The sequence below is a fragment of the Oryx dammah genome, unplaced genomic scaffold (assembly GCF_014754425.2).
Source record: "Oryx dammah isolate SB20612 unplaced genomic scaffold, SCBI_Odam_1.1 HiC_scaffold_22, whole genome shotgun sequence".
Classification (NCBI taxonomy): Eukaryota; Metazoa; Chordata; class Mammalia; order Artiodactyla; family Bovidae; genus Oryx; species Oryx dammah.
In genome coordinates, this window is record NW_024070206.1 from 59,191,355 (window position 1) to 59,200,223 (window position 8,869).

The 8,869-nt window shown below is 46.1% G+C and overlaps 1 long non-coding RNA gene across 1 annotated transcript; it reads right to left on the minus strand.

Annotated features, from left to right (window-relative positions):
- Window positions 1-1,486: 1,486 nt before the first annotated feature.
- Window positions 1,487-8,760, minus strand: LOC120880946. Its single transcript, XR_005725164.1, has 2 exons — window positions 8,638-8,760; window positions 1,487-2,445 (listed from the first exon to the last, which is right to left on the minus strand). It is a non-coding gene; the product is annotated as an uncharacterized LOC120880946 (long non-coding RNA).
- Between the last annotated feature and the right edge of the window lie 109 nt (window positions 8,761-8,869).

An 8,869-nucleotide genomic window follows, 5' to 3' on the forward strand; every position in this document is an offset into this window, starting at 1 on the left:
TGCTAAAGCTGAAGCTCCAGTACTTTGGCCACCTCATGGGAAGAGTTGACTGATTGGAAAAGACCCTGATGCTGGGAGGGATTGGGGGCAGGAGGAGAAGGGGATGAAAGAGGATGAGATGGCTGGATGGCATCACCGACTCAATGGACATGAGTTTGGGTAAACCCCAGGAGTTGGTGATGGACAGGGAGGCCTGGCGTGCTGCAATTCATGGGGTTGCAAAGAGTCGGACATGACTGAGCGACTAAACTGAACAGAAGCCAATCTGAAACAGGACACATACTGTATGGTTCTATGTGACATTCCGGAAAAGGTGACAGACAGTAAAAGATCAGTGACTGCCAGAAATTCGGGGGTGGGAAGAGAAGGGTAATTACGGAGAACACCAAGAAATTCAAAAGCAGTGAAACTGTCCTCTGATATTATAATGGTGGATTCATTACAAGCATTTGTCAAAACCCACAGAACTGTACAAAAATGGGCCTTAAAGTATGAAATTTGACTAGTAGTACTGTGTCAGTATTGGTTCATTAATTGCAACAGGTAACACTAATGGAATGTGTTAATAGGAAAAACTGTATATTGGGGCAAGGGTGCACAGGAGCTCCCTGTATCAGCTGCTCAATTTTTCTGAAAATGTAAAACTGTAAAAATAAAAAAACCCCAACTAATTAAAAGAAACCCTGAGACTCGTTGTTTAATGAGTATTGGGATCGTAAGCGGCCAGTATGTGCCAATCTCGGCTTCACGCTGGAGGTCGGGCCTGGATCCTAGATGGCCGGGGTTGTCGCGGCTCCGCGTGCAGTGCAGGCAGCCTGATGGGCCACCAGGTGGCGCGCCTCCTCCTCAACTCTGTCTCCTGCATTTTCTCCATTCAGTTCTCTTCCTTCTTTCCTCTCCAAGTGCACACTGTTCTCCCTGATGTACTGACCCGGGAACAGAGCCGGGCACGGGAGCTCAGGCACCCGGGGCAGCGCTCGGCAGCCTTGGGATGCTGGCGCAGGGGATGCTGAAGGTGACCCGCCCCTCCCTCCCCGCAGCTCACCACTGAGACCCCGCCTCGCCACAGCCTTGCAGCCCGGGTGGTGCGTTCACACCCGGCCCACCCCGGTGCTGGTCCCCAATCTCAGGGGCCTTGCCTTCCCTTCAAATCTCCCCACCTGGATGGAGAACGGATTCAAACATCTAAAATCTAGTGGGGGAGACAGCCCAGACAGTATCGAGGTGACGGGTGCAGGCAGGGCTGGGGGACACGCTGAATTGGGCAGAGGGAAGGCAACTGGAGGGCCCAGAGCACGGATGGACGCCCAGGTCCCCTCACCACGAGGTGGGGATCCAGGCTTGGGCTGGGGGAGGTCTCTAAGAGAATTTAGGAAGAATCGCGATGGCCAGCATGCATTATCCTTGGGAAAAGAGGAAAAGGCTGGTCCATGGAATTATGTTAAAACGAAAACTTGAATTTCTCAAATGACAAACCAAATAGGCCACAGAATGGAAAGACATTTATCCATAAAATATTAGTGTTCAGGATACAGTTACTATAGATTTTATAGTAAAAAAGATAAACCTAATGTTTAAAATTGGCAAAAATATGAATAGGCCAATCAATGAAGAGGAAAAACAAATGAAAAATTTAACCTCACTAGAAATTAGAAAAACTCAAATAAGACCCCACAGGTTGACAAAAATTAAGAAGTCTGGCCGTACCAGATGGTGATAAGGGTATTTTCACACACTGCTGGTAAGAATATAAATTACTGCAAACACAGTGGAAAATCATTTTAAATCTCAGTAACTCCACTCCTACAACCCAGCATATTAATATATACACATGTATAAGGGTGTTCAGAGCCATATTATTTGTAATAACAATAAAAATATGTGCAGAGATAGCCTACATTTTACCAACAGGAGAAGAGATAAGAAAATTGTAATATGATCACATAACAGGAACTGTTTATAGCGTGAAAATGAACAATGTATGTATCTTGCCACAATACAGAAGAGAAAAAAGCTGTGGAAAGATCACACACAGAGAGAGGCACAGGCCGGGGGCTGGCTGTCTAGGACTCAGGGCAAACGGTAGGGTGCTCCTGGTCTCCCCAGAGAGGGGCAGGTCACTGAGCCACCTCAGTGAAGCAGGGGACTGAGTGTGCTAGTGAATCACCAGCTCATTTTCATTTTTCTTACAGCCCAGAGGCACGCTCACACCTGCGGTCACTGGCCACCCTGGCCCCTGGCGGCGTCCTGCACAGGTACCTCTCCCTGAAGAGACAGTTTGATGGTTTATGGCTGAAGCACAGCGCAGTCACAGAGTTAGTACTGCTTGGGACCTCAGACAGTTTGGCCTTCTCCTTGTTTGGTCTGAGACCCAGAAAGGCAAGGCCATCTTCTTGGGCTCACGCAGCCTGATACCTCTTGTTTTCCGTCAGCACTCTGAGGACTCTGGGAGGAAAGTGCTGAAAGTTCTTAGTCAATCGTTTGTCCTTCTGCGGTGACGCCACTCCACTCCATCACAGCTGCCGCTCACCCACCCACGTCCCCAGTGAGCCGCGCTTGCCGTATTTTCCGGACACCAGCCCGCCACGCACCACTTGCTTCCCTACTTGAGCGGTGCTTGAATACTGTCACTCCTTCATATCAGCTGCTTGTGTTTTCTGCAGTCATGCTCCTGGCAGCAGTCTAGTTTACCAAACCTCCATCCCCTCACCTCATGAGCTGCAGCACACCAGTCCTGATGTGACCCTGGGAGTTGGTGAAGGACACGGAAGGCTGGCGTGCTGCAGTTCATGGGGTCACAAAGAGCTGGACATGACTTAGCGACTGAACCACCACATCCACTCACCCCAGTCAGCTTCCTGCTTGTCCTCACACTGTCTCATCCGTGTGGGCCTGTGCTCATTTTCTTGGCTTACTGAGTGTTTCTTGAGAAATTCATGAGATGAGGCGGATCGGTGTTACTGCAGTTCTAGCTTATAGCTAGTAACCGTTTTATTTATCAACTTATTATAAGCTGTTATATGGGCTTCCCCAGTGGCTCAGCAGTGAAGAATTTGCCTGCGATGCAGGGGAAGCAGGAGATGCAGCTTTGATCCCTGGGTCAGGAAGATCTCCTGGAAGAAATGCAACCCACTCCAGTAATCTTGCCTGGAGAATCCCACGGACACAAACGTCTGGTGGGCTACTGTCTGTGCAGTTGCAGAGAGTCGAACACAACTTAGCAACTGAACAAATTATTATTTCTGCTATCACATTATTTCAGTTTTCTTAGGTGCCAAACTATGTGCCCAGTAACCATTTTATTTATCTACTTGTCATGCTATTATTATTACTTCAAATTTCTTAGGTGCCAAACTAAGTCCATTTGCTTCTCAAAGTACTCCAGGCAGTTTGTTTCAGGTGGATTTCAGAGTCAAGTTCAATTTGTTGGGTAGTTTTAAAGAAAGAAAAAAAATGGGTAAAACAAATACGGCCCAATATTGACTCTTGAATCCAGGTGTCAGTGTGTGTGTTCCTTTGACCACTCTTTCAGCTTGTTTTGTACTCCCTAGAATTGTTTAATTGCTCAGTCATGTCCTACTCTTTGTGACCCCATGGACTGTAGCCCGCCAGGCTCCTCTGTCCTTGGGATTTCCCTGGCAAGAATACTAAGGTGGGTTGCATTTCCTTTTCCAGGGGGTCTTCCTGACCCAGGGATCTGACCCACATCATGTGACTTCCTGGCCCACAGCTCCTGCATTGAGAGGTGGATTCTTTATCACTGAGCCACCTAGGAAACCCCAGGTGTCTGTTGGGGAGGCCATTCCCGGGATCTTCCATGGGACTGGTCTTGTTTTCTAGCTGTGTCCGTGTGGTAGTTCTGGGGAGCATATGTTTTACACCCTTGTTTTAATACCTGATACAGTTATCAACTTAAAAATGAAAAGAAAAGACCAGTTCTCCATTGAACTGAGACATCCAAGTGGATGAGTCTAGAAAACCAACCTACACACAGCCTACCACGGCTGAATCATGAATAAACAGAAAATTTGGAGAAAATGACAAGTAACAAAATTTAAACAGTAATCAAAAATCTTCCACCAAAAAAAAAAGGCCAGCGCTAGATGGTTTCACCGGTGAATTCTATCAAACATTTAAAGAAGAATTAACACCAATCCTTCCCAAACTCACTGAGAAAAGCTGAAGAACAGAACACTCCAGTTCATTCTACGAGGCCAGGATTATCCTGAAATTGAAGCCAGATAAAAACATTAAAGAAAACTATTGGCCAATACCCCTGATGAACACAGATACAAGCATTTTCAACAAAATACTAGCAAACTGGGATTTCCCCGGTGGTCTGGTGGCTAAGACTCTCTGCTCCCAGTGCAGGGGGCCTGGGTTTAATCCCTGGTGAGGGAACTAGATCCCACATGCTGCAACTAAGAATCCTGAGTGCCACAACTAAGACTCAGCACAGCCAAATAAATGTTAAAAAAAAAAAAAAAACTAGCAAACTGATTTCAACAGCACAGTAAAAGGATCATGTAACCATGATCATGCGGAATTTATCCCTGGAAAGCAATGAAAAGCAATAAAAAGCAATAAATGGGATCTACCACGTTAACAGAATGAAAGGCAAAAATTGTATGTTCAGTAGATGTAGAAAAAGCATTTGACAAAATTCAACATCTTTCATGATAAAAGTTCTCAACAAATTGAGTACAGAAAGAATGTGACAAAAAGAAAATTAAACATCATACTTATGGTGAGATGTTCAAAGCTTTCCCACTGTGACCAGGAATAAGACAGGGTGCCCACTCTCACTGCTTCCATTCAGCACTGTGCTAGAAAGACCTGGCCAGTGCAATTAGACAAGAAAAAGAAATAACAGGCATCCGAATGAGAAGGGAAGAAGAAAAGATTGTCTCTGCAGATGATATGATCTCAAATACAGTACCTACAGATATGCATGTGTGGTGGGAGCAGCGTCCAACAAGGGGCACAGTGACAGGGACACTGCTCTTTTATGAATAAGTAACTAATTGCAGTTAATCATCTCTACTTCTCTATGTGCGCTAAAAACCTGGAGTTTGATTTTCTATTTACCTTTTACAACTACACAAGATTTTATTAGTTCAGGTGCTTTACTTTGATTTTCTAATTTTTTTTCTATCATCATAATTTCTTCATCTATTTATTTTGTCTTGGTATGCTGCTGCTGCTGCTGCTACGTCGCTTCAGTCGTGTCCGACTCTGTGCGACCTCATAGATGGCAGCCCACCAGGCTCTGCTGTCCCTGGGATTCTCCAGGCAAGAACACTGGAGTGGGTTGCCATTTCCTTCTCCAATGCATGAAAGTGAAAAGTGAAAGTGAAGTTGCTCAGTCGTGTCCAACTCTTAGCGACCCCATGGACTGCACCCTACCAGCCTCCTCTGTCCATGGGATTTTCCAGGCAAGAGTACTGGAGTGGGGAGCCATTGCCTTCTCCGTTGTTTTGGTATAAAGCGCTTCAAATCCTTTTTGGAACAAGAGAGTATACATTCACAAACACATCATTACCAAATTGATTTACCAAAGGCCAAGGATTCTTATCATCTACCTCCAACCTATTTTCTCACCCTTCCATAGAACTCCAGTCATAATATTCATATGGAAGAACTGTTATATTTTGGCTAACCTTGTGTACATTTTTGCTTGGATGCAGCTAGGAGCACAGGATTAACAGATAAGCAGATTTGGTTTGGGTCTTGGATTTCCCTAAGACTATGTGGCCCCAGGCTTCCCCGGTGGTGCAGTGGTAAAGAATCTGCTAATGCAGGAGACACAGGAGATGCTAGTTTGATCCTTGGGTTCCCCCGGAGGAGGAAATGGTAATCCATTCTAGTATTCTTGCCTGAAAAATTCCATGGACAGAGGCGCCTATAGTCCATGGGATTGCAAAGAGTTGGACATGACTGAGTACACACACACACAATTTAGCTAAAAAAGTTTACGTGGCCTTAGGCAAATTACTTAACTCCTCAGAATCTCATCTCTAAAATACCTTGAAGGCATATTATAAAGATTAGAAGTATGAAGTATTTTACTTAAGGCAGTAAACCATACTTTTGTTTAGTTGCTAAGTCTTCTCTCTTTCTTGACCCTATGGACTGTAGCCCACCAGGCTCCTTTGTTCTTGGGGTTTCAAAAGCAAGACTACTGGAGCAGGTTACCATTTCCTCTTCCAGAAGATCTTACTGACACAGGGATAGAACATACTAAGAAGCTGAAAAACAGGAAATGTTAATAATTGCTAAATTCCATTTGCCGTTCACTTGCTAGCTGATGTTGGGAGGTTGAATAACCTAGCTTGTTTCCTTTTACACAATTATATATATAGTTTTTCAGGAGTGGGATGTATAACAAAGCATCTAACAGATACAATTAAGTTGAATGCTCAAACTACCGCACAACTGCACTCATCTCACATGCTAGTAAAGTAATGCTCAAAATTCTCCAAGCCAGGCTTCAGCAATACCTGAACCGTGAACTTCCTGATGTTCAAGCTGGTTTTAGAAAACGCAGAGGAACCAGAGATCAAATTGCCAACATCCGCTGGATCATGAAAAAAGCAAGAGAATTCCAGAAAAACATCTATTTCTGCTTTCTTGACTATGCCAAAGCCTTTGACTGTGTGGATCACAATAAACTGTGGAAAATTCTGAGAGAGATGGGAATACCAGACCACCTGACCTGCCTCTTGAGAAATCTGTATGCAGGTCAGGAAGCAACAGTTAGAAGTGGACATGGAACAACAGACTGGTTCCAAATAGGAAAAGGAGTACGTCAAGGCTGTATATTGTCACCCTGCTTATTTAACTTCTATGCAGAGTACATCATGAGAACCGCTGGACTGGAAGAAACACAAGCTGGAATCAAGATTGCTGGGAGAAATATCAATAACCTCAGATATGCAGATGACATCACCCTTATGGCAGAAAGTGAAGAGGAACTAAAAAGCCTCTTGATGAAAGTGAAAGAGAGTGAAAAAGTTGGCTTAAAGCTCAACATTCAGAAAACAAAGATCATGGCATCTGGTCCCATCACTTCATGGCAAATAGATGGGAAAACAGTGGAAACAGTGTCAGACTTTATTTTTGGGGGCTCCAAAATCACTGCAGATGGTGACTGCAGCCGTGAAATTGGAAGAAAAGTTATGACCAACCTAGATAGCATATTCAAAAGCAGAGACATTACTTTGCCAATGAAGGTCCGTCTAGTCAAGAATATGGTTTTTCCAGTGGTCATGTATGGATGTGAGAGTTGGACTGTGAAGAAGGCTGAGCACCGAAGAATTGATGCTTTTGAACTGTGGTGTTGGAGAAGACTCTTGAGAGTCCCTTGGACTGCAAGGAGATCCAACCAGTCCATTCTGAAGGAGATCAGCCCTGGGATTTCTTTGGAAGGAATGATGCTAAAGCTGAAACTCCAGTACTTTGGCCACCTCATGCGAAGAATTGACTCATTGGAAAAGACTTTGATGCTGGGAGGGATTGGGGGCAGGAGGGGAAGGGGACAGAGGATGAGATGGCTGGATGGCATCACTGACTCCATGGACGTGAATCTGAGTGAACTCCGGGAGTTGGTGATGGACAGGAAGGCCTGGTGTGCTGAGATTCATGGGGTCGCAAAGAGTGGGATACGACTGAGCGACTGAACTGAAGTGAACCCTGTTGACTCCACATAGAAAACCCTTTTCCATCCTTTAGTACCCAACCATTTACTATGTTTTAATTAAGAGGGTCTTCCCTATTTATTTTTGAAATTAATTGTTCTGTTTTTGAAGGTACTGTGGATTTTTTTTTTCTAGGCCTGTGTCCTTCTTAAGGTTCCAAGTAATTTGGGAGACAGACTGTTTTGTTAAGCGTGGTATTCCCTCAAAAGACCCTGCATGTAGTTGGTGGTCACTAGTTATGGCTTTGAACTAATTTTTCTGACGATACTAAGATAATGTTAAGACTACTTTCTTTCGGCTTACTTGGCCTCACTTAACACTTAGCTGTCACCTTCCTGTTAGGATTTTGTGAAAATGTGGGCAACAACAAAAATAAAAGATCTACATATTTGGAACTGTACACTTTAGTGGCTTACACCAAAGGAATGACTTCTGAGTCTGTCTTCCTGGGCCCATGATGGATGTTTTGGGTAAATTCGGGCTCCCAGGCTTTTTGGCCCTGTGGTTTGTACGTGGATGCTTTCAAGAGCCTTCCTGAAACAACCTGGGAGATGAAGCGCTGCTTTCCTGTAACTGGAAAACGCACATCAACACACAGGTCGGAGATCAAGCAAGAGGCACAGGCAGAAGCCATGGCTGGCTGGTTTCTTTTACTTGCCTCCACCTGAAAAGCTCCTTCTCACCCCCTCTGCCTTTTAGAAGGGCACGTTTCCTACTTTGGCTTTCCGTGGTGGCTCAGACGATAAAGAATCCGCCAGCGATGAGGGAGACCTGGGTTCGATCCCTGGATCGGGAAGATCCCCTGGAGGAGGGCATGACAACTCACTCCAGTATCCTTGCCTGGAGACTCCCACGGACAGAGCAGCCTGGCGGGCTATGGCCCAGGCGGCCGCAGAGAGTCGGACGCACAGAGCGACCAACACACATTTTCCCCACTTACTTTACCGATGGCCGTACCAGCCGGGTGAACTCGGCTGCCCAGCACCTCGGGAGACCCGCCCGCCAGGCCGTCCGTCCGTCCGTCCGCCCGCGCCTACGCCCGGCGCCCGCTGCCCTTCGTCCGCCCAGGCCCGAGCGGCGGAGCGCGCATGCGCAGGGCGCCGCTCCCCGCCCCCACCGCGCGCCCGCGCCCAACGCCCCTAGCGCGGCCCGTCGGGCCATGGAACCCGCCG